The 25,406-nt window shown below is 50.4% G+C and overlaps 1 protein-coding gene and 1 non-coding gene across 2 annotated transcripts in view; both read right to left on the bottom strand.

Annotated features, from left to right (window-relative positions):
• The window catches only part of LATS2 (large tumor suppressor kinase 2), a 58,523-nt gene extending 47,251 nt beyond the window's left edge, over nt 1–11,272 (bottom strand). Inside the window, exon 1 of the mRNA XM_058670985.1 lies at nt 11,097–11,272. The gene's annotated coding sequence lies outside the window, so the exon portion shown is untranslated. The remainder of the gene's footprint in view (nt 1–11,096) is intronic.
• Nucleotides 11,273–21,781: 10,509 nt separating this feature from the next.
• LOC118758026 (U6 spliceosomal RNA) lies at nt 21,782–21,893 on the bottom strand. Its single transcript, XR_004995491.2, has one exon. It is a non-coding gene; the product is annotated as a U6 spliceosomal RNA (small nuclear RNA).
• Between the last annotated feature and the right edge of the window lie 3,513 nt (nt 21,894–25,406).

The following is a 25,406-nucleotide window of genomic DNA, read 5'->3' as shown; positions in this document are numbered from 1 at the left end:
ATATGGAATCCTGGCGCGTCCAAGGTGAGGACTTTAGCCCTAGGCCACGCCGCAACAGACTAAAAAAAAAAGATTTATTTTTTATCAGAAAGTCAGACTTTTTAAAAGATTCATTTATTTTTATTGCAAAGTCAGATATGCAGAGAGAAGGAGACAGGAAGATATTCCATCCACTGATTCACTCCCCAAGTGACCACAACAGCCACTGCTGCACCAATCTGAAATCAGGAGCCAGGAACCTCCTCCAAGTCTCTCAAACGGGTGCAGGGCCCCAAGGCCTTGGGCCATCGACTGCTTTCACAGGCCACAAGCAGGGAGCTGGATGGGAAGTAGAGCAAACGGGACAAGAACGGTGCCCATATGGGATCCCAGCGTTAAGCGATCCCAGCATGTGCAAGGCGTGGACTTTAGCCACTAGGCTACCATGCTGGGCCCCAGACTCACTTTCAAAAAATTAATTTATGTAAAAGGCAGAGAAGCAAGACAGAAGGAACTACCTCCTATTCACAGATCCACTTCCCAAATGTCTGCAGTGGCTTGGGTGGGGCTCCCAGGTGGTAGGTCTGGGGCAGGGCCAGGGTCAGAGGCAGGTATCACACTCAGGTACTCCGTCCTGGGACAGCGTTCCACCGCAACGCAGTTTGCCAGTTCCAGTACACCAGGTTCTGAATCTAACACCTGTGGAACACTGCACTCTGTAGTCCTCGGGTTTCCCTGCTCTGTGCGACACATGGTGTGTGGCTTTAGCCGTCATTTTCCCTTCCTGAGCACCAACCCACTGCTTGCATATACCACAGTTTATCCATTTCTTCTGACACTGAAAGCCTAACTTGGGCTATTCCACTTGAGGCTGCTGTGGCTCCAACACCAGCTCCCCCACCAAGCCAAACCCCTTTCCGCACAGCACTGGCACAGCTCCTGGTTGGCACCTGTGATGTCTTGAAGATGACAACCAGGCATTACCTTCTCTGCTCAGCTTCTTTTCCCATAGTGCTGCACAGCACAACCTCAAGTCACACCCCAGTTCCGTGTGTCAGCACCCCACACGCAGGTAGACCAGGTGGTGGGAGAAATCAGCCCTCAAATGGAGGCTGGGCACTGCGTCTCTGAGCGAAGGGTCTTGGCATGACAGCGTCGGAGGGTGCTCATGTGTGGACCCCAGGAAACGCACACGGCTCCATGCTATGACTTCAACATGGCAGGCGACTGCACCATGGCCCAGCTCTTCTGCAAGCAGGCTGAACACACCCTCCAGGCAGCAGGCACCTGCGTGCTTGAAGCTGTGCCATCTCACCTCAGAGGCCCTAACCAACGCACAAACTGCTCTTCCGCACAACAAGGCCACCACCAAGTCCTGGGGACACGAAGGATGACCAGTCCCAGGCGGGGAGGCAGGCAAGAACGTGGGTTACTTGTGCATGGAGCAGGGTATGTGAGAATTTGCCAGAATGAGGGGGGTGTGAAACAGATCGGGGCTGTGGATGGGGAGAGGGGTTGGGGTCAGCGGCCCCGGGGAGATCCCTCGACGGTTGATGTTTGCTGACAGAGGATGGGCTGCAAGGTGGAGCCCACCCTCACACCTCACTTCCTTGGCTGGAGGGCAGCACTGGCAGGGCAGTCTCCGAGGTGGGCGAGGTGTGTGGATAGAGAAACTCCTCAGGGTCTCAGTGCCCAGGCAGCAGCAGCCAGAGGCGACAGGCCTGGCACACCCGCTCAAGTGTGGGGCCCCGCACCACCCAGGGCCTATCCCGGGGGCTCCCCGAGGAAACAAGGACCCAACGCCTGGTTCTGGGCGTCCATGTGAGCATTACCATCCACCTGTCGTGCAAGGACACTGGCCGAGTCTCATCAGCAGAGAGGGACCGTGCTGAAACCAAGGGCTCGGCAGGAGCCCCCAATGACGGGAACCGCAAGGACAGGCGCACTGTGCTCGGTGCACCCCTACCTGCTGCCCGATGCCTGGGTACCCCCTGCCTGTGGACAGCACAGTCTTCAGCTCCATGCTGGGTGAGTCTGCAGCCCAGGTGATTTAAGGAGGTGTCTTCAAGAAACACAACTCAGCTGGGCCCACACAGACTTTGGACAAGAAGCCACAGGACAGGGCCTGGCACTGTGGCATAGCACGGGAAGCCACTGGCTGCAACATCCCATATGGGTGCTGCTCTGAGTCTCAGCTATTTCAATTCTGATCCAGCTCCCTGCTAACTCACCTGGGGAAAGCAGCCAAGTCGCCCAGTGCTGGGCCTCTGCACCCATTTGGGAGACCAGCAACAATCTGCCGGTTCTTGGCTTCAGCCTGGCCTGCATACACCACTGTGGCCATTTGGACAGCAAACCTGTGCACGGAAGATAAATTTTCTCTCCATAACTCTGCCATTCAAAGAAATAAAAATAAGGCCACAAGAGACTCAGGCATTTGGCATAGCAACAAAGATGCTGGGTTAAGATGCCTGCATGCCATCAGGGAGTGACAGGTCTTAATTCCGTGGTCTGGCTCCCAACTCCAGCACCCTGGGAGATGACAGAGCCGGCTCGAGTTCTGCGCCCCAGCCGCTCAGAAGGGAGAGTTCTGGGCTCCTGGTTTCTACTTGGCGTATCCTGGCCACTGGGGGCATTCTGAGAATGAACCAGTGCATGGAAGCTTCCTCTTTCTGTCTTTACATCTCTCTCCACACCTCTCAAAAGACAGAATTTAAGAAAGAAATTAAAGGACTATTAAATGCTATTTGGCCATAAGAAGGGAGGGAATCCTGTTACGAGGGTTTTATGTTGGTGAGATTCTAGAAAGATCGACGCAGTATGATTCCACTGACATGAGCTACCCAGGGTCAGGAAACTTAAGACAGAAAGCAGGAGAGAGGTTACTAGGAGCAAGGGGAACAGTTTCTTAAGCGCTATAGTTTGGGTTTGGGGTGATGAGAAATTTTCAGTATAGGAGGAGGTCACAACAGCAAGAATAAGAATGGACACTTACAAGGAAATGACTAAAATGGCCAATATTCTATGATGTTTTTTAAAGTAGGGGGAAGAATCACCTGACTATTCCTGATTGGTTGTTTCCTGCTTTACTCAGGGTTCCCTTTCCACAGGTGGCTGTGCAACCGAAGGGACCCAGAGACTGCACCTGCTAGGAGGGCAAAGTTCCTGTGAGGAAGGCACTGTAACTCCTCGGGCGGGGCAGTGGCAGCCTACCTGCCCCTGGGGCCTACTCCAGCCAGGCACAACAGGGAGCAGCGGCCAGGGTCAAGGTCTGGAGTGCCCCATGCCGCGCCAATGTCCCAAGCAAAAAACCACCCAGGGGCTGAGCCTATAAAGAAGCCAGATCAGGAGTTGTGGGTTTTCTTTTTCTGCCAACAATTTTTTTTAATGAAAAATTGCAAGCACACAAGAAGGTTGACAGATTATTCAGTGACAGCAATGAAACTGTCCAGGTGGTTTCCTTCAGTGTGGAGGGAGGCGGAGAGCAGCCGTGCTCTGAATCCTCCCAGGAAGCGGTGGGCCTAGGAGCACCCAGCGGTTGTCTCATCTTTTAAAGTGAACAGCACCTGGGCCCCCGCGCAGTGGCCTAGCGGCCAAAGTCCTCGCCTTGAATGTGCTGGCATCCCACATAGACGCCAGTTCTAATCCCAGCAGCCCCGCTTCCCATCCAGCTCCCTGCTTGTGGCCTGGGAAAGCAGTCGAGGACGGCCCAATGCATTGGGTTCCTATACCCATGTGGGAGACCAGAATGAAGCTCCAGGCTCCTGGCTTCAGTTTGGCGCAGCTCCAGCCGTTGCAGTCACTTGGGGAATGATCTTCCTCTCTGTCTCTTCTCTCTGTATATTTAACTTTGTAATAAAAAATAAAAATAAATCTTGAAAACAAAAAGTTCAAAAAAATAATAATAAGGTGAACAGCACCTTGAAAGTCTGTGATTTGAAAGGATGACACTGCTATGGCCTCAGGCAGGAGGCTAGGTCAGGGCGTGGCTGCCACAATTCCCCGACCTATGGAAACCTTTCTTCCACCTGTCAGTCAAATGACGCTACTTGGCATCTCAGGGGGTGGTGCTGCGTAGCCACGCCCCTTTCAAGCCCCTTAAAAGTCGATGCTGAAGAGGGTGTTCCTTCCTTCACCCTTTCTCTCCCTGAACATGGCCCAGGTATGTCCGTACTCTTCACCCTCTGAATAAAACTTGCCATTTTCTTAAGCCAGGTTGGAGCCCATGCTGAAAATGCTTTTTAAAAGACAAGAACCTAGGGAACAAATATCAGACCCAACCCTAAACCACAACAAAGCCTTCCTTCCGGTCGAGCTGCAGATCTTGTACTTGAAGCTGTAGTTGGAACACAGCTGATTTCATGGCCCAATGTTGAATTTCTTCTGCAAGTTTTTACATGAATACTCGCCAAATGAAGACTGCAGCTGGAACCAGCAACTCTGACACTTCGTGGTAGCACTTTAACACGACAGGACACGTGGGAACTCCTTTCATTATAAACATGGCCCTCACGGATGCAGGCTTTTAGCCAACAGAGATGTCAGGCAAAGTAATCCTAATTGTGGAAAGGTGACCAACTGACTAGCAGTAACTTTAAAAGAAACTACAAATATTTGCAAACTGCACACCTGACAAGGAGGTTGGATATTCCAGCTACCAGAATATAAAAGCAACTAATTTCTACAGGACCTGACCAAAAAATCCAATTAAAATTAGTAACAGATTTGAATAGACATTGTTCAAGAGGAGACACACAAACGGCCAAGGACATCTAAGAACACCCTCAACCTCACCGGAAGCCAGGAAGTATAAATCAAAGTCACCAAGGATTCCGCCTCACCAATTAGAAGGGCTATTCTAGGAAAGACCAGAGTTAACAGGGGCTGCAGAAAACGCCCTACACTCTGAATGGAAATGCAAATTAGCATAGTGGATTATCCAATGCCCCATGCACTGTTGAGAACAGTATGCTAGCTCCTCAGAAAACAAAAACAAACAAACAAAACAACCACAACCCTAAGCTGTAGCCCTGGCTGACTGTGGCTCTGGACCCGCTCTGTTTTGTACTGGAAACAGCTGAAGTGTCCCTCCACCGCTGAAACCGACACCTGCAGGTGAGCGCCCCGCACTGGCAGCCGCACGGAGGGCATGCCACCAGGCACAGAAAGACCAATACTGCAGAAACACGCACCGATCTGAACTTGAAAAGTTGATCACACACAAGTTAAGAGCAGCCGTGGCCTAGCGGCTAAAGTCCTCACCTTGAACGTGCTGGGATCCCATATGGGCGCCGGTTCTAATTCCAGCAGGCCCGCTCCCCATCTAGCTCCCTGCTTGTGGCCTGGGAAAGCAGTCCAGGACGGCCCAAAGCCTTGGGACCCTGCACCTGCGTGAGAGACTCAGAAGATGTTCCTGGCTCCTGGCTTCGGATCGGCATAGCTCTGGCCATTGTGGCCACTTGGGGAGGGAGTCATCAGATGGAAGATTTTTCTCTCTTACTCTTTGTATATCTGCCTTTAGAATAAATAGTTAAATTTTAAAAAACAACAACAACAACAACAAAAGAGCAGCTGGTGGCTACCAGAGGCATGGGGAATGGAGGAGCTAGACTGGCCAGCAGGTACAGAAGCAGCTCAGATGCTGAGTGCGCAAAGGGCTGATGACAGACAGTAACGCCCTGTGCAAAGAGGACTGTCAACGTTTTCCCCCAAAACAGATAACAGATTCGATAGCTACACTTCCTCTGTACTGAACCTGGTACAGTGCTTCCAATATCGAGATATCACATGGTACTTCGTAAACATACATTTTGACGGATTCAGTAAAAATAGAAAGAAGCTACAACACACTGAGAGTTGACAAGTATAACAACATGCAAATCAAAAAGGCCTTCTTCTCAAATCTGGAGCTTGGTAACATCAAATCTTAGATATGGGACCGGCGGCGTGGCCTAGTGGCTGAGGTCCTCGCCTTGAGAGTCCCGGGATCCCATATGGGCACCGGTTTGTATCCCGGCAGCTCCACTTCCCATCCAGCTCCCTGCTTGTGGCCTGGGAAAGCAGTTGAGGACGGCCCAAGGCTTTGGGACCCTGCACCCGCGTGGGGGACCTGGAAGAGGTTCCTGGTTCCCGGCTTCGGATCGGTGCGCACCGGCCTGTTGCGGCTCACTTGGGGAGTGAATCATCGGACGGAGGATTTTCCTCTCTGTCTCTCCTCCTCTGTGTATATCTGGCTGTAATAAAATGAAGAAATCTTTAAAAAAAAAAAATCTCAGATATGGTAAGGAGACCTGTGCAGACACTTCACCTGAGAGAGGTCTTTAAGAGATTGCCTAAGGGCCCAGCGCTATAGCGTAACAGTTAAGGTCCTCGCCTTGAACGCTCTGGGATCCCATATGGTCATCAGTTCTAATCCTGCACCTGCGTGGGAGACCCAGAAGAGGCTCTGACCATTGCAGCCGCTTGGGGAGTGAACTATAGGACAGAAGATCTTCCTCTCTGTCTCTCCTCCTCTTTATTTTATTGGGAAGGCAGATGTACAGAGAGGAGGAGAGACAGAGAGGAAGATCTTCCATCCACTGATTCACTCCCCAAGTGAGCCACAACGGCCGGTGCTCCGCCGATCCGAAGCCAGGAGAGCCAGGAACCTCTTCCAGGTCTCCCACGTGGGTGCAGGGTCCCAAAGCTTTGGGCCGTCCTCGACTGCTTTCCCAGGCCACAAGCAGGGAGCTGGATGGGAAGTGGAGCTGCCGGGATACGAACCGGTGCCCATATGGGATCCCGGTGCATTCAAGGCGAGGACTTTAGCTGCTAGGCCACGCCGCCCGGCCCAGTAAATAAATCTTTAACAAAAAAATTAAAAAAAAAAAAAGAGAGAGAGATCGCTTAAATTTGGTCCTTTCCAACCCGACTCCAACCCTCGACCCAGTCCTTGGAAACTCTCCGATTTTGTATGCTAATTTCTCCCAGTGCTTCTCAAACCCTCACTGGCTGCCAAACACACATCAAGCACCAACCAAGGAACCAATCAAACCAACAGTTTGTGGGACTCAGGCTAATGACACACATGGGCGTTTTTAAAAACAGGATTTATTGGGCCTGAAATTCCAGTTATTCTTTAAATCATATCCCTACTATAAGTACCTTGCAAAGCCAAAACTAAATCAAGTAGGTGGGCTAGGCCTCCAGGCAGAGGCAGAGTGTCAGAATGAGAAAGCACAGTGCACACCATCCCAGTGCGTCCACGGCTCGCATTCCAGGCAGCCCCGGAAGCCACAGGCCAGGGGCACCCCCTCATCAGGAGGGTCCTGTGGGAGAGCAGTGACCCATCCTCGTGCAGGACGTACAAGGCCCCACACAGAGGGGCATGCTGCTTAAGTGTGGCTCAGGCGGGGCAAGGTATCCAGAGTACCAGGAAGGCAGTGGGTGAACCGAAGGGCACTCCAGTGAACAGGCTCGGCTACAACATTAAGCACTACGGGAGGCCTCTCCGCCCTCCACAAGGCCCACATCCGAGTTTCAGACACCCTCCAAGACTACAAAAAGCTCGAGGCAAACAGAATTAGAAATATACGTTGGAGCAAAACAATGTCAGAACTAGCAGTAGCTTCTTCCACGAACTTTTCGAATCGCCCTGGTATGTGCCATTTCATTTTTTTTTTTTTTTGCACCAAAATAAATGTATCTCTTGATTCCATTTTCCATGTGCCTTCAGATGTGCCCTAATGTATATCCCAATTAAGAGGCAGAGTGCCTGTCCTGACTGAGAAGCACGGCTAGGGACAAACTCAAGACTTAACGGCAGTGCCCAGGAAACTGCCACGCACAGCCCAGGGCTGTGTGCGCCAGCACGGCTCTTCAAGGGGGGAGAAAGGACGTTTCACCCAAATGGGAAGGGCTGGAGGGCTCTGATTCGCTGCAGGAAGTGTGAAGCTATTCTTGGAGCCTGGAGTTTCCTGCCCAAAGGTTCCAACAGGAGAGCAAGACAAACAGTCAGACAATGCTGAGAAGGGGGAAGGTGCCGTCTGGGGCTGTTCTAATGAAAAGGCTCCCCGTCAGGCTCCCGAGGTGCAAGGCATTAGTAATAGGACAGGTGGCTCTTGGCATGCCTGCTCAAGATAACTGCCCGGAAGTTGAGAACCCAGTTCCAAGAGAAATCCAAGTCCCATTCTCCAGATCTTTACCGCCCGGACTGCTTTAGGATCTCACAGGATCTGTACCGTGGGACAACAACTACAACCCTGACAACTATAAGCCACTGCTACAGAATGTGATGCTTTTCCTGAAGAAAAAAGAGCCTGTGTTCACCAAATATTGGTCCAAGCACAGAAGGCATTTATTAATTAGCTTAAAAAAAAAAAAAGGGAAGAAAGAAACCCACTTGTCACAATTAAGCTGATCTGGCCTAAATGGTGAGGAACTTCACAGCAGGAATGGGAAACAAGAAGCAATGCCAAATTTCCATCCTAATTTTAGCAGCATATCCAATTATCTGTATTCCTAACACTAACTGGTTGTATTAAAACGTTGAAACGTTTTGTAAATCAAAGGGCACTGCCCTTAAACGCCCAGACAATAGCTGGCAGAACACTGGGTGAACCCAACAGCCCTGGGGCTGCTTTCAAGCCCCAGGAGGCCCTGGCAGGGAACACTCTGGGTGGGTAAGCCACCCCAGTGCAGAGCCCATAGGCCTAGGCTACAGCGGGAACCGTGCCCTGGACTTGTGCAACTTGGAGGCCTAGTTACCTCCAGAAAAATTACTATGCAAAAGGCACTTAAGAAGGCAAAAAAGAAGAAAAGAGGTCTAGAAACTGTGGCGTCCTGCGAGTCAGTCATTTCAGTTAAGCACGATCCCTCCATTCCGTGGACAGTCCACGTCCGCACAGAAACCCACCTACAGACAAGGCGGAGTACACGCACTGTTTATTTCCTGCGCTCTGCCCAGCGCACTGCTTTTAGAAAACTCAGGAATATTGTTTACAAGTTTCACATGACCATAACCATGAAATAAAATATAAAAGCAGCTTTTCATACTTCATGCTGCTCTGTTCTTCCAAATGCAAAACAGAAAGCCCCTCCCCCTCCGAAGTCTTGGCCCTCCTCAGAGCTGCCGCCCCGCCCCCCGGTGGGATTTAGGAGCCGGGGCTGCCTATTTACAACACCGCATTTAAAATAACAAGGCGTCTTATTGTAAAAGCATTCCCCTCCCACCAAAGGAAAAGTCCCTCCCATCAACCCTGTGATTTGCTAAGGAAAGAAATATGTAAAGCTCCAATCTGCAGTGTTTCCAACAAGCTAGAGGCCCGGAAAATTCAGGAGAGTTCCGCAATTCCCGGTAACTCACTGTAAAAATTCTTACAAATTTTGTCTCTGCCTGGATACAAGTTTCACTTGCTTGAACGATTTGAAACTTAGGAGATTTCAAAGGAATGCTGGTGTTTTTATTAATGGGTGCTTTCTATACCCGGATAATGAGGCAAAAGTTGTCACGGGGCAAAAGAACACAGTATCTTAAAAAAAAAAGTATCTTGTTAATTATAGCTAATTTCAAACAAGTATTCCACAAGAATTCCTAAATAGCTCCGGCGTTCTTATTTCAGAAGACTTCCTCGTGTCTATCTTATCTCTGACGTTGCTACAGACTTTTAAAAAATGTTAGGCAGCCTCGTCTCTTGATTTTTTTTTAAACACTCAAAAATGATCCGCATCACCCAGAGGTCCCAGGCCAAGGAAGCCAAAATCCGGACCAAGACCTACTTACCTCAAATTTCCTACCCAACAGTCACCAGTTAGTTTTTCCATTCGGGATAGGAGAGGGCCCCATCTACCCAAACTCCAACACAACATCTGTGTAACATCATAACATATTTTGTGACCTCCCACTCAAATATATTTAAGTCTTACTAAAATGTAGCCAAACTTCCCTTTAAAAAAATATATATATCTGCCGTTTCCTTTGCAAAGAAAAATTATTCCGGCTGGTAAGACGACTTTAGAAATCTGCCAATACTCCCAGGTTGAGGTTAGACAATTTTCCAAAGCCTTAATTCCTACGTTACGAGCACGCTCACTACACTGCCGTAACACGTTAGCCAAGCGCGAACTTGCATCAGTTCCCGTTCACATTTTTTTGTGTGTGTGAAGAAAACCTACCCAAACAGTTCTCCCCACGCAGCCTTTCCATGCGTGGGCCTCGGAACGGACCGTGGCACGCTGACCGGGAGTTCCGGCCCGGGCCACTCCGGCTCCACGGACCAACGGTTTGCTCCAGGCGGGCGCTCCTGCCCAAGCGCGCGACCGGACTTGGGCTCCGAGGCCGTGCTCTCCAACCACCCGAGCTAAGCAGGAGAAAAAGTGGCCGGCGAGACGCGAACCGGCCTCTAAGGAACCCCGACCTCGGACGCCGGCGAGGCCCGAGCTGCAGGTGAGGTTGCACCAGAAGGGGTACGACAGGCCCCAAGGGACTCCTTTGCTGCCCCGAGCGCACCGCCCGCGTGTTACCGCCACCGGAGCGCTTCCCGCAGCCCGGCCGCCCGCCGGGCACCGCACGCGCCAGGAGCCGGCAGCCGCGCGGGCACAGGGCGCAGCTCCGCGGGGACGAGGGCGGCTCGTGGGGGCGACCCGACCCGGGCTCCGTGGGGGCAGCGGCGTGGCCGGTCGCGGGGTGGTCTCGGGGCTGACAGGGCAGCGCCGGCCGCGCCTGAGGTGGCGGGGCTGCAGGGCGAGTCCCTCGGGACTGCGGAGGCGGAGGCGCGCCCCGAAAGGCGGCCTCGGGGTGACCCCCGCGCGTCCTGGCCGCTGCCCGCCGCCGCCGCCCCTCGGCCGAGCCGGACGCACAACAAAGCGGCGCGGCCCGCCGACCCCGGCGCTCTAGCGACTGCCCGGGCTCGGCGGGCTCCGGGCGGCGGCCCGACGGGGGCCCGTGGGGGGCAGGGCGCAGGGTTCCGGTCCCGACCAACTTCCGCGGCCGCCGGGCGCCCTTCCCGGAGCCTCGGGCCGCGCGCCGTGGGCGCGCCGCAGCCCGGGGGAACTTTCTCGGGCCGCCGCCGGACTCCACGCACCGCCACCCCGTCCCTCCGCCCCGGATCGCGACCTCCCCCCACCGCCAGCCCCCTCACCTCCTGGGGCGCGGTCTACACCCTCCGGGGCGCCCTGGCCCGCCGCTCTGGGGTCTCGCGCGCCAGGAGACCCGGCGCGGGAGGCTGGAGCTGCTGCTGGCCCCGCAGGGACGGGGGAGCCCCGGGCGGCGGCGACGGCGACGGCGGCGGCGGGGGTGGCGGCGCGGGCGGCGGCTGCTCCATCTTCCCGGGGCGCTCACGCCGCGGCTCCAACGCGCAGACCCAAGTGGGACATTCGCTACATTGTTGGCATTCCACGGGCATCACGTGACCCGCCTCCCGCGTCACTCTGGGCCGCATACCAGCCGGGGCGGGGCGCCTGCGGCCTCGGCTCCTCGGCGGCCCCGGCTCCTCGGCTCCTCGGCGGCCGGCGCGCTCCGCCCTGCCCGGCCCGGCTTCCTGCTGCCGGCCGCCACCTGCCCCCGGCCCTGCCTGCCCTGCCGGCCCTGCCTGCCATGCCGGCCGCGGCCTGCCCAGTCCTTCACCCCCACCTCCGTCTCCCGTACGCGGAGCCGAAAGTTGGTCCTTCCCGTGGTGGGAAAAGTTGGGTGCCGGTCGCGAAAAAGTGCAGACCGCAGCTGGGCTCCTGGACTCCGGTCCCGAGAAGCCGGGCGAGTGCCATGGAGTGTGACGGCCTGACCCCCGGGTTTCGCGGCGTTGTAGCCACAAGCCCCGTGCTTGCTTGTCTCCCCAGCAGCCGCCTTTCCGAGGGCTGTGACCTTGGTGCCAAGGACCCACGCGGGGACTGCGCAGAGATGCTGAGTACAGTGTTCTGGAAAGCTGCTTCACCGTAGTTGGGACAACCTCCGGGCTCTGCCTGCAGAGAGGCTGAGATCAGAGTCTTAGAAGTGACCCCGACTTCCTCCTCGTGGAATTGTAACTTTTCAACCTGAGCGCAGTGAGGACCGTCCCTGTGTCTGGGGACACCTGAGCGGCCTGTGCAGCCTTCAGCGGCTAGGTCACCCTGCCTGCCTCCTGCAGCGTGGCTTTGCAGACCCTCCTCTTTCCTGTCTTCCGGGAACTTGCGGCTTGGAGGTCGGTCTTGCACTGAAGCCTGCTCTGTTCGTGTTGCGTGCAGGGTGGGTCTCTCGGGCCACCTGGGGCATTCACCGTGGTGTTTTCTGCGGGCACAAGGGCACACCGACAGCATCATCTCACCTCGAGGCGCACGCCAGCAGGTGGCTTATCACCCCCGCCCCTCATCTCGGTGTAGGCTTGAAGGTTCTGTGCCTGCTCCGCTTTCAAAAATATAAACCGAACTTTTAAGAACACTTCTGTCAACTCACAACGATTATTCTAGGGATGGATGAACCTGACAGTTTATGTATGAAAGGTAGATGCCCGTGGATAGAACTGAAAACCGATGAGGAACTTCTAGAAAGGCGAGCTGCGGAGCTATTTATATAACTCTGATGCCCTGCTTATGAATAAAGAGAATGCCACGGAACTTAGACGAGTCACATACGTTATGTAAGAATAGACCTGAATGCAAGCGAACACAGCAGCTCAGGACAGCTGTCGTCTGCGGAGGAGAAGCAGAAAAATTTCACTGAGGAGAGAAAAGTGAGAACTTCAGCGTTATCTACGACACTTCCTTTGCTTTGTCTAAAGAACCCAAGAGCAAATCTGTCAATATCTTCCAAGTTGTTGATTCATGCTGTCTGGGTTTGATAATATGAAGTGTTATTTGCAACATTTTCAAAAATATCTTTTTTTTTTACATTTTTTGTGACCAGGAATACTTCGAGAAGTCTGGAAAGTGAAATTAAAGTAAACATTTATCTTTGGTGAAGAAAAATTGGAAATCTATCGAGTGCTCTTTCATAAAAATACATAATATGCATTTTAATATGCATGTGTAATAAATATTTGTTTTTGTTTGAAAGGTAGAGTTACAAAGAGAGAAGGAGAGAGAGAGGAAGTGACCTTCCATCCATTGGGTCACTCCCCAAATGACTGTAATGACCAGAGCTCCACCAGTTTGAAGCCAGGAGCCAGGAGCTTCTGGGTCCTCCCCATGGGTGTAGTGGCCCAAGCACTTGCTGGATCGGAAGTGGAGCAGCCTGGACACGAACAGGGCCCGTGTGGGATACTGCACTGCAGGTGGAAGCTAATCCCGCTATGCCCAGTAATACTCATTTCTGATGAACTTTTTGAAGACAAGCTCCTCTCCGTCCCTGTCCTCCCTAACCCCAATAATTTGGAATGGAGACGAGTCAGTTTCTGAGCTAGGGGCTTGGTAGGGGAGGTTTGCATATGCCTGTAGAGGAGGGAACTGTGAGGGATGACTTTGGGCATACCCCTTTACCACTAGTAGTCATTCCTTGCTTGTGGTTTTCTGTTTGTTGTTTGGAGATAGTACATTGAGCCAAATCATGGGATTTGTCCCTAGTGACCGGACACTCTGGAAGGTGACAGGGGGGCAGCATGGTGCTTTGACAGGCAAATCCTCCAACTGCGGCGACAGCCCAAGCTGAGCTGATCCAAAACCAGGAGCTGGGAGTCAGGAGCTGCTTCCAGTTCTCCCACGTGGGTGCAGGGTCCCAAGGACCTGGGCCATCCTCTATTGCTCTGTCAGGCCACAAGCAGAGAGCTGGATGGGAAATGGAATAGCTGGGACACAAACTGGTGTCCCACATGCAGGGCAAGGATTTAGCCACTAGGCTGTCACGCAGGGGGACTTTCAATCCAGCTGCCTACTTGTGGCCTGGGAAGACAGCAGAGGATGACACTAAGTTGTTGGGACCCTTAAATAATCACCTGTATGGGTACACCCATATAATGTTTCCAGCTGGGAGGGTAACTCAAGGCCAGCTGGGTACCAAACCTACCCTATTGGCAAATTGTGTGGAAGTTGATTCACAGGGTGTGAGAGCACTTCGAGATGTTTATAGGGGCCCAGCATTGTGGCCTATGGTGTTAAGCCAGCATCCCATATCGGTTCGGTTTGTGTCCTAACTGCTCCGCTTCCCATCCAGCTCCCTGCCTATGGCCTGGGAAAGCAGGAGCAGATGGTCCAAGTGCTGCACCCCTGAACCCACGTGGGAGACCTGGAAGAAGCTCCTGGCTCCAGCTGTTGCAGCCATTTGGAGAATGAAGCAGATGGAAGACCTTTCTCTCCTCTCTCTCTGTCTCTCAACTCCGCCTTTCAAATTAAGGAAAGAAAATTTTTTTAAGTTTATAAGAAAATTGATTTGAAGGTAAGCTTATTTTGTTGCAAAATCGTTTCAAATTTATGTTTTTTTTTCATAAGGTACGTTTTTCGTGAACTTTTGAGAACCCACTGAACGTGTGTGCGTGAGCATATATTGTGTATCTGTGTCCTGACTTCACACCAGGTGCTACTCCTGACCTGCATGTGATCTCACTGAGCTGCCACAACAACCATGTCATTAACTCAGGGCCAGAAGAGATTCCTGAAACCCGGAGAGCCCAGCCCTAGAGTCTGCCCAGGATCAGAGCCCCCGGGTTTGATTCATCAAGAAGAGAGGATTGCATTGTCCTTATAAGTGAGAAATCTGCAACAGGATTAAGCTTTGTTTTTGTTTTTGTTTTTATACTTTGAGGGAAGGGGAACAAACTTGGGAGCATGAGGAAGAGGAGAGCTCCAGCACCCAGGGTGGCGAGGGGTTGCCGGCCTGGGGCACACAGGGCATCCGCCTCCCCGTGAGGGTCCTGCTCTGCAGAGCCAGACCAGCTCAGGGCTTCTCCCAGAGGCCTTAAGACCCATTGTCACTAGGCCACGCTGGATTGGCTCATGCCTCGCTGGGTGGGACACAAAGATTAGTCACTCCTCACCATGGTGTTGGGGATTTCCCTACACACACCCCCCAAAAACAAACAAACAAACAAACAAAAAAATGTTCAGCACCTTAATTGTCGACAAATGTCTTGTTAGAGTTACAAGTCAGTCTAGATTACCCTAAAATCTGCCAAGATCAGCAAACTTATACTTCAACACAACAAATGGCTAAATACTAAAATGAAATAGACACGAGACAGCTGAATGGTACCTTATAGCCATTTTAAGGTATATAGCAGTCGATTCTGTATATAAAACTAAAACTGAAATGTCAATGGGCTAACCATAGGTTGTGGTTAAGAACTTGCTTTCTTTTTTTTTTTTTGTAACACACTGGTTACTCACAACCATGTCAATTCCATAATGTTGCAAATTGCTGTTGATGTTATGTCGGGACTCTTGGTTGAATGGGATGATATTCTGCCAGCTCTAACAACGGACCAGAAATGGTCTCCCCAAGAGACTGTTCAACCCATCTGGACAATAAATAGCTGGACTTTATACTTGGTATATGTTTACAAGGAAAGAATCTTGATTGAATTTGAACTGTAATACTGCATCAAGGTGGAGGAAGCCACCAGGGGGGAGGGGCGTGGGGGGGATTCCCAGAGCCTATGAAACTGTAACATAATGCAAAATAATTAATAAAAAAAAATGGAAATGAAAAAAAAAAAAGACCCATTGTCCTTCAGTTCAGAATGCATGCAACCGAATTACTGTCAGGTATTCGAACCTGCTCTTTACATTTTGGCCTCTGGAGGGGTCCAGCCTGCTTGCTATTCGGCCTGCCTGCTGAAGAATGTGCCCCCCAGGCAGCCACGAGAAAGCAGGGGCAGACTGTGAAAGGCTTAGAAAGTCACAAGAATGCACGCTACCTGGATTTGCTTCCAGGCTGTCGCATGCCGTTACCAGATGATAAACTGTTCTGTCAGCCCAGACTACCCATTCAACAGAAACTTCCTGTTAAATAATATCTTCCCACCCCTTCCTGCCCCCCAACTCGGATCTTTTTTTGTTTGTTTTGAGAAATGTTTTTGTTGTCGTTATTGTGAAATTATGTATGTGTATTTATGTAGACATATGTACATGTATATACATACATGTACATAATAGACACACAACGCCTAATCACCGGCCTCTTCCCCAGTTCCTGAGACAGAGCCTCTAACATTCTTGAAGACAGGAGCAAAGGGAAATCTTTTGTTGTCCTGTTTGGTCTTTGATCCCAGTTCTTGGCCCAGGGCTCCTAACACTTGGTGGACTCCTGGGTGGGGACTGGTCAGCAGAAAAGACCAAACCATGACTAACAGCTTGGAACTTTCAGCCCCACCCCCATCCTCCTGAAGGAGCCGAGGGGTGGAGGTGAACAATCCATCATGCTAACATAATGAAACTGCCATAAAAATTCCTAGGCTGCCAGGCTGGCAAACACACCTGCACGCTGGAAGGGTGGCACACTCCAGCTCCAAGGAGACAAGTTTCTGAACTTGAGGTTCTTCCAGATCTGGCCCCAGGATTTGAACCTCTCCATCTGGCGGTCCACCTGCATCCTTTACGGATACGATCATCGTCTCGTAAATGTGTTTCTGTGAGCTCAACGAGTGTTTCTGCAGAACCTAAGGAGTTGCCGGGAGGGCTCTGATTCATAGCCAGTCAGAAGGTGACAAGTGACCCTGTGTGATCTGAACCTAAAGTGGGGAGCAGTCTCGTGGAACTGAGCCCTTAGCCAGCAGGATCTGATTATAACCCTGGGTGGTCACTCTCAGAATTGAGTAGCTGCAGGGACACCCAGACGGAGGATTACAAAGTGTGGGGGGGAGAAGCAGGCACCTGTATCAATGACCTCGTGGCGGAATGTTGGGTGTGAATGTTCACTGGGCTTCTCCTCACTTGCTTTGCCTCTGCCGGGTAGCCAGGTGTGGTTTCATTTTGCTTTGTCGATTGTTCTGCTCTCCAGGGTCCGAGTTTTAGTAATCTGGTATTTCTTGCAGATTTCCAGCTTAAAATCTGTTGTTAAGCAAGTATCATTGACTGCCTGTTGGAAACTGTAAACAAAGAGCTAATAGAAATTCTTGCTTCTCTACCAAGAAGAACTGAAACTTTGTCATGGCTGTTTCGACTGCTGAAATGCTTTAGCTCCCTCAGTTCCTGGCCATTTCTGTAGAGGTTACATTATTGGATGTCAGATGAATAGGACAGTATTGTGATTTTTAAAGAGAGTAATCACTAGGTGGTAGACGGGTAATCAGAAATGTTTTGGGCCCAACACGATAGCCCAGTGGTTCAATCCTATCCTTGCATGTGCTGAGATACTATATGGGCTCTGGTTCGTGTTCTGGCTGCTCCACTTCCCATCCAGCTCCCTGCTTGTGGCCTGGGAAAGCAGTCGAGGACGGCCCAAAGCCTTGGGATCCTGCACCTGTGTGGGAGACACGGAAGAAGCTCCTCCTGGCTCTACTTTGGATCATTTGGGGAGTGAACCAACAAATGAAGGATCTTTTTTTTCTACTGCTTCTTCTTTCTGCAGATCTGCCTTTCCAGTAAAAGTAAAAAAAATTTTAAAGGAAATGTCCTGCATTTTGTATTTTTAAAATCTTATTTAAAGGACATAGCTGTGTGGCTTTAACTGCCACCTGAAAATTTTTAAAAACATTTGTTTTATTTTTATTGGAAAGTCAGATATACAGAGAGGAGGAGAGACAGAGGGGAAGATCTTCCATCTGATGGCTCACTTCCCAAGTGAGCCGCAATGGCCGGAGCTGAGCCAATCTGAAGCCAGGAGCCAGGAGCTTCATCCAGGTCTCCCACACAGGTGCAGGGTCTCAAGGCTTTGGGCCGTCCTCGACTGCTTTCCCAGGCCACAAGCGGGGAGCTGGATGGGAAGTGGGGCTGCTGGGATACAAACCAGTGCCTTTTTTGTGATCCTGGTACATGCAAAGTGAGGACTTTGGCCGCTAGGCTGTCACGTGGGGCCCTGAGATATCTCTTAATCCAATTCTGTTGCTGCTCCGTGCTTATGACTGGGAGACCAGTGGAGAATTGCCCAAGTACTTGGGCCCTTGTACCCACGTGGAGTCCTGGAAGAAGTTTCTGGCTTCCAACTTTGGACCGGTCCAGCTCTGGCCTTTGTGGCCATTTAGGAAGTGAACCAGCAGGTAAAAGATCAATGATAGATCTCTCTACCTAACGCTGCCTTTCAAATAAGTCAATTATTTATTTAATTTTAAATCAATTTAACTCCCTTTTAATTCTAACCTAATTTATTTTTTAGAAATTTCTGGGAAAAATTCGATAAATTACATATAATTTACCATTTTAGCTGTTTTCAAGTTGTGTGAATTACTGTTTTTTATAATAATGAAAACAATTTGAATGCCAGGGTGCAAACATCTCCAGTACTAAATTTCAGTTCCTATAAGAAGTGCTTTCTAATATTAAAATCATGAGGGAATCAATTTCAGTGTCTGAATTTCTCATTGTCTGTCTTTTTAGCCTGTTTGGAAAACATAGAACTCACCTCAAGCCTCCAGTGTCTAGTTAGAGGGAGGCCAGAGTCTCCCTGGCCTGCCCACTGCCTCTAGGGATGCCAGGGGAGCCTCATTCTCCAAATAGCTGCTCTGCTTCCCAGGTGAGTAATAAAGTATAAGATTGCATAACAATTGCTCAATAGTTAGAGAAGATTCATTCCCAGAAGAGTTCAAAGATGCACTATGGAGATATAAATCACACTTTGCATTCAAAGAATTCTTATGTTGACATTTTGCTTAAAGACAATTGCTAAAGCCAAATTCTTCTCAGTTCTGTTGCTGAGTGCGCCTGGCTATTCGCTGCTGTCTCATGACATTCACGGTTGGCTGCGACTGCTGTTTGCTTTACACAGGTGAGCAGCATAGAGTTGTGTGTACAACTGAGTTAAACGTTTTATTGAAAAGATGAAGTTTTTACTTCTACATGCTCCAAAAGCTTCCACTCAAATTTTAACTTAGCTGTTTGCAGTGCATATTATGAAAACATGTGCTAGGAAGAACAAAAGGGGTACGGCCTGAACTCCTTTCTTTTTTTTTTTTTTTAGTTTTTTATTACAAAGTCAGATATACAGAGAGGAGGAGAGACACGGAGGAAGATCTTCCGTCCGATGATTCACTCCCCAAGTGAGCCGCAACGGGCCGGTGCTCCCCGATCCGATGCCGGGAACCTGGAACCTCTTCCGGGTCTCCCACGCAGGTACAGGGTCCCAAGGCTTTGGGCCGTCCTCGACTGCTTTCCCCGGGCCACAAGCAGGGAGCTGGATGGGAAGTGGAGCTGCCGGGATTAGAACCGGCGCCCATATGGGATCCTGGCATTGAAGGCGAGCATTTTAGCCGCTAGGCCACGCCACCGGGCCCCTGAACTCCTTTCTTAACAAAATTAATTTTTTGTAACAAAATTCGCATTGCAAAGTCATCCATAAGCATTTGAGCTAATCTAAATGAATAATAAATAGTTAACTCTATCATGGCAGCAGAAATATGTTCATGATCCATTTTTTAGCAGAAATATGTTCATGATCTATTTTTTAAAATTAACTAGTGAGGCAGATGTTTGGCCTGTGGGTGAAGACACCTGGTCCCACAATGTAGTGCCTAGTTCAATCTGGCTGGTTCCTGACTCTCTTTCCTGCTAATGCAGACCCGGGGAGGCAATGGTGATGGTTCAAGAAACCTGGCTCCTGCCAGCCACCTAGGAGACCTACATTGTGGTCCTGGTTCCCAGCTTTGGCCCAACTCAGTCAACTCCAGCTGTTGTGGGTGTTTGGGGAGTGAGCTAACAGGTGTCTATTTGTGTCTCTGCCTCTCACATATAAGCAAATCAATCCAACTAGCTGCCACATTTTATTTGGTTTTCCTTTAACAATTTCTCACAATACCAGGTTTCTTGCTTAATCAGATCTGGAAAAGAAAAAACCGAGTGTATTTTATTTGGATACTTACTAAATGAGTTTTAATTGTGAAGACCAGGATGCGATTAAGTGATTCACACGCAGACACGGGGAAAAAGCCAGTGACAAAGAGAATGTCAAATGTCAGAAAGCAAACAGAAATCTACAAGAATCAGCAAACAGCCATCACAGTCTGTATTTGATCTTGGCAGCCCTGGGCCACGAAGAGTTTGTAGCTTTGGGACTGCAACTTGGACAATGCGCTGTGGCCAGTACCTTCAGAAGGACAGAAGTGGGAGGAAGGACAAATGTCCCTGTGAAAGAAATCAGGAAGGGAAGAGAGAAGTCAAGTCCCAGAGAAAGCCTGGCATTCGAGGCATGCAGGGAATGGACTTCCGGGAGAGAGGGAGGATGTAAGAAAACAGAGAAGTGGGCCGAGGAGCTGGCACAGTCCGTGATTATGCACTGCCAGAGGAAGACTTGGGCAAGAGAGGATCTGAAAAACAAACTTGGGGACATCCAGAAGGTGAGAAAATCAGACTGAGCTGAAGCAGAGAGAAACTCTTCAAGGGTGAGTTTCTGGTACACATGCCGGTGCCCACTGTCCTTAGAACTAAGGATGGACCATTGCTCCGACCAGCAGAGCCAGTAACATGGACAGGGAGAGGCTCCGGGGATGAAGCACGGACAGGAGACCAGCGATGGTAGAAGTCTCTGCGAAGTCTCTATTGCTCCTTCACCTCTCCTTAGATACTCTTCCTGCCCCGCCCCCGTCCTAATTTAGCCAGGAAATTGGGTACAGATGAGGCCAATTAGTCTATGTGTTTTTAGCCACAAGCCCAGTTCCTGTTCCTGCCATGCCCAGCAAGCGCTAATCAACTCCTTAGCCCACAACAGACCATGGGCTACCTGTACACAGAAAGGTGACTTAAATGTGATCTGGTCAACCTACTCTCCTGGTATTTGCCATAGACAGTAACTTCTGGCATCCCCAAAGAGTGAACATTGTAATTTGTGTCATAAAATACTACATTTTTGATTTCTACACTTGTTACCATTTGCTGAACATTTCCACGTAGGTATCTTGACTACCTTTCAAAGCCAAAATGATCTAACATAGAAGGTGTGCTTACAGTAGGTTTGTATTGAGCAGCTGTAATAAGCCACCGTTGTCATCCTCTCAACCAGGACTTGTTCGACATAAACTTATTGGCACCTAGATGTGCCAGGTGCCAGGGACAAAACAGTGAATATGGACATTATCATAGAACTTAAAAGCCTACTGGGAGAGGAAAGCACGCAGATTTTGTGTTGCCAATGAATGGAAATTTGAGATTGTGATTCATTTTGCAAATAAAAGGCATTTTCCCACAAGAACTCGAAATAGAGGGATCTGGCCTCATCTCAAAAATCAAGCAGCACTTTAACAGCCATGCAAGGTGAGACGGAGAGAACACAGAGAAGTGCAGCCGTATCCTCTTACCCACAATTTCTCTTTCTGCAGTTTCAGTAGCCCATCGTCAACCGTGTCTGAAAATGTCAAACAGAAAATTCCAGAAATAAACACTGCATACGTTTTACGTTAGGTGCTCTCCTGAGTGATTGATGGAATGTCATGCTGTCCTAGAGTTCTGCCTGCCCAGTATCTGAGCTCCCTCTTTCCAACGTATCCATGCTGTGTACACTACCTACCGTGGGTTCAGTAGCCAGGCGGATGATCACATCCATTGTTGCATTATCATGGCACTTGTGTTTAGGGAACATTTTATGCAATAACGTGTCCCTCCAAAGCAGCTGCACCTGGGATTGATGGCACTTCCCTAACACACACCCTGGGAGACATGTGATAGTTCACGTACTTGGATCTCTACCCACCCACCTGGGAGATCTGGCCAGGGTTCCTGGCTTCTGGCTACAGCCTGGCCCAACCGCAGCTGTTGCGGTTTAGAGAGTGAGCTGGTGGGTGAAGATCTCTTTCTCTGAATTCACGAATTTGCGTGTCATCCTTGCACAGGGGCCATGCTAATCATCTTCTGTATTATTACAATTTTAGTATCTGTGCTCCCTCGGCGAGCGCTGTTACTCTGCCTTTCAAAGAAAAATAAACTTTACAAAACTGAAGGTTAAGGGCTGACATTGAGGCGTATGGGTTAAGCTGTTACTTAAGCTATTGGCATCCCATGTGAACAGTGGTTGGAGTCCCAGCTGCTCCTCTTCTGATCCACATCCCTGCTAATGTGCCCTGGGGAGCAACTTAACATGGCCCAGAGTGCTTGGGCCCCTGCTACCTGTGTGGGAGACCCAGATGAAGCGCCTGGCTCCTGCCCTCAGCCCTGGCCGTTATGGATATTTTGGAGGGGAGGAAAGGGGTGAACTAGTGGATACAGATCTCTCTATGTTACTCTGCGTTCAAATAAAAATATAGAAGCTTTAAAAATTACTGATTTAAGAAATGCTCCACCCCCACTCCCGGGCCCTGCGCGATAGCATAGCAGTTAAAGTCCTCGCCTTGAAAGCACTAGGACCCTTATGGGCTCCGGTTCTAATCCCGGCAGCTCCACTTCCCATCCAGTTCCATGTTTGTGGCCTGGGAAAGCAGTCGAGGACGGCCCAAAGCCTTGGGACCCTGCATCCGTATGGGAGACTCGGATGAAGCTCCTGGCTCCTGGCTTCAGATTGGCTCAGCTCTGGCCATTGCGGCCACTTGGGAAGTGAGCCATCAGATGGAAGATCTTCCCCACTGTCTCTCCTCCTCTCTGTATATCTGCCTTCCAATACAAATAAATAAATCTTTTTTAAAAAAATGGCCCCCCAATTCAAGAGTAACCAAGCTTAATTTAAAATGCTGTGAAAAGTATCCTTTCAGGGGCAAATAATATGTTTAAGTTGGTATTGTCTGTTTAAAAAATCTATATTTATTTTTATTGTAAAGTCATAATTACAGAGAGAAGGAAAGACAGAAAAATCTTCCATCCGCTGGTTCACTCCCCAAGTGAACGCAACAACCAGAGCTGAGCCTGTCTGAAGCCAGGAGCCAGGAACTTCTTCTGGGTCGTCCATGCAGGTGCAGGGTCCCAAGACTTTGAGCCGTCCTCTACTGCCTTCCCAGGCCACAGGCAGGGAGCTGGAGGGAAGTGGAGCAGCTGGAATATGAACTGGTGCCCATATGGGATTCCAGCGTATGTATGCGAGGCAAGGACTTTAGCTACTAGGGTACTAGGGCCCTGATACTGCCTTTCATAAGAAGTGTGGAAAAGGAAAAAGAAAGCTATGCCAGTTTTGCTTTTGTACTTCAAACTGCAGAAGTTTCAGCCACAGTGTGTGATAAATGCTGGGTTATGATTGAAAAGGTATAAAATTGTAGGGTTTGGTGCGCTTTGTGGTTTTAGGCATCCAGTGGGGGTCTTGGAACGTATCCTCAAGGATAAGGGGGGGGATTACAGCATTTTGAAAGAAAACCATAAGGAGGCCCAGCGCAGTAGCCTAGCAGCTAAATCCTCACCTTGCAACTACCAGGCATATGGGTGTCCCAGATACTTTGCTTCCATCCAGCTCCCTGCGTGTGGCCCGAGAATGCAGTCGAAGATGGCCCAAAGCCTTGGGACCCTGCATCTGCATGGGAGACTCTGGAGAAGCTCCTGGCTCCTGGCTTCAGGTCGGCTCAGCTCTGGTCATTTGTGGCCACTTGGGGAGTGAACCAGCGGATGGAAGGTCTTTTTCTCTGGCTCTTTTTCTCTCGGTAAATCTGACTTTCCAATGAAAAGAAAGAAAGAGAAAGAAAATAAAAACTCCAAGGCTGAGGGCGTGACCCTGCCAGGGAGGGAACAAGGTGCGCCACTTCAGTCACAGCGGGGCAGAAGGGGCGAGAGCCAAGAGGCAGGAGAGAGGCAGCCAGGAGACAGGCTGCAGTGGGGTGATTTTAGAGATTCTAGTTTATACACAGAACAATGCAAAGTCATAAAGGCTCTTGTGCGGGGTGGAGTGCAGTGTATGCTGCTCTAAAGGAGGAAAGATGGGGGAGAAGGGGAAGCTTGCCTTAGGCGAGGAGAGCCTTCCCGCAGCTGTGGGCGTGCAGGTGGTGCAACCTTGAGCTTCCGAACGTGGAAGAAGGGTTGTAGCTCCAGGGTTTCCAACTTCCAGGATTGGTGCGTCACTGCGCCATCCACAAGTTTGAGGCCATGAATTACTTTTGGTTGATATCCTGGAGGTGGAGTGGAGTGGGTGGATGGAGCCCAGGGAGGAAGCTTGAGTCTCAGCTTTGTAGTTCTAGGAGGGCTGGAGAAGCCTATTTCTTTCTTTCTTTCTTTCTTTTTTTTTTTAGATTTATTTTATTTTTATTGGAAAGTCAGATATACAGAGAGGAGGAAAGACACAGAGGAAGATCTTCTGTCCCATGATTCACTCCCCAAGTGAGCGCAATGGTTGGTGCTGTGCTGATCCGAACCCAGGAGCCAGGAACCTCCTCCAGGTCTCCCACACGGTTGCAGGGTCCCAAGGCTTTGGGCCGTCCTTGACTGCTTTCCCAGGCCACAAGCAGGGAGCTGGATGGGAAGTGGAGCAGCTGGGATTAGAACCGGTGCCTGTATGGGATCCCTGGGCGTCCAAATAGCTGCTAGGTCAACGCGCAGGGCCCGAGAAGCCTATTTCTAACCAAGGCCGTTTGCATATTTATAACACCATTTGTGGGCCATACAAATTTATCAGCTTAAACATGAATTAGTGAATTTCAAGTCCCGCCCACAAAGCCGGAGGAAACGATTCCGAGCGCCCCCCTTTGGTGGTAGGCCAGACAACCTCCACTGCTCTAAGGAGAGAGATCCAAATTCCCTCTGTGAATTGCTGTCATGGAGGCTGAAGGTGGCTGGGCATTTGCCTCAGCGGGCAGTAGAGGGAGAGGGGGAGGGAGCCTAAAGCTTGAGGAAATGCAACATTTGCTGGCAGAGTAGAGGAAGGGTGACCCTGTGCAGAAAACAGATAAGGGGCCAAAAGTTTGAGGCAAGTGTGATTGGAAAGAGCAGAGGGAAGAAGGCCTCGAGGAGTGAGGCAGGGGCCAAAATGCATGCAGGCTACTCAAAAGCCAAGTGAGCGGAAGCTAAGAAATGTCCATCGGATCTGAAGACGTGGCGGTCACAGGACGCCCAGAGCTCCCCGGTAGATGCACGGGGCTGGGGACTGAAGCAAACTGCGCGAGAGGTGGGGCTGGGAAGTGGATCAAAGTGATAAGTGTTTACCAGAAAGGACAAATCACACACACACACCGCGGAAAGTTCACATGTCACAAATGACCACGGAGTCACTGACTGGAAGTAGCACCTTGTCACCTTCCGGCCCAGTAGCTGCACAGCGAGGGTGGAGAACGCCTTTGAAGGGGAAACTGTCGCTTCTTGCTGTCCAGTGGCCCCAGGTTGGTTTGTTTTCTGTCCCCCATTCCACACAGTTTTAAACCAGATCTGTTTCGCTGGTGCACAGCCTGCTTAGCCCTCTGGGAGAAAGCCTAGATCCCACCACTCGACCGCTTCAAATAGTTGGCGGAAGTAGTTTTGTCATGCCACTTAGTTCATGAACATTATAAACACTTGTCCTGTGCATG

This window comes from Ochotona princeps, chromosome 12 (genome assembly GCF_030435755.1).
Source record: "Ochotona princeps isolate mOchPri1 chromosome 12, mOchPri1.hap1, whole genome shotgun sequence".
Classification (NCBI taxonomy): domain Eukaryota; kingdom Metazoa; phylum Chordata; class Mammalia; order Lagomorpha; family Ochotonidae; genus Ochotona; species Ochotona princeps.
This window is presented reverse-complemented; position numbering and strand designations above follow the sequence as displayed.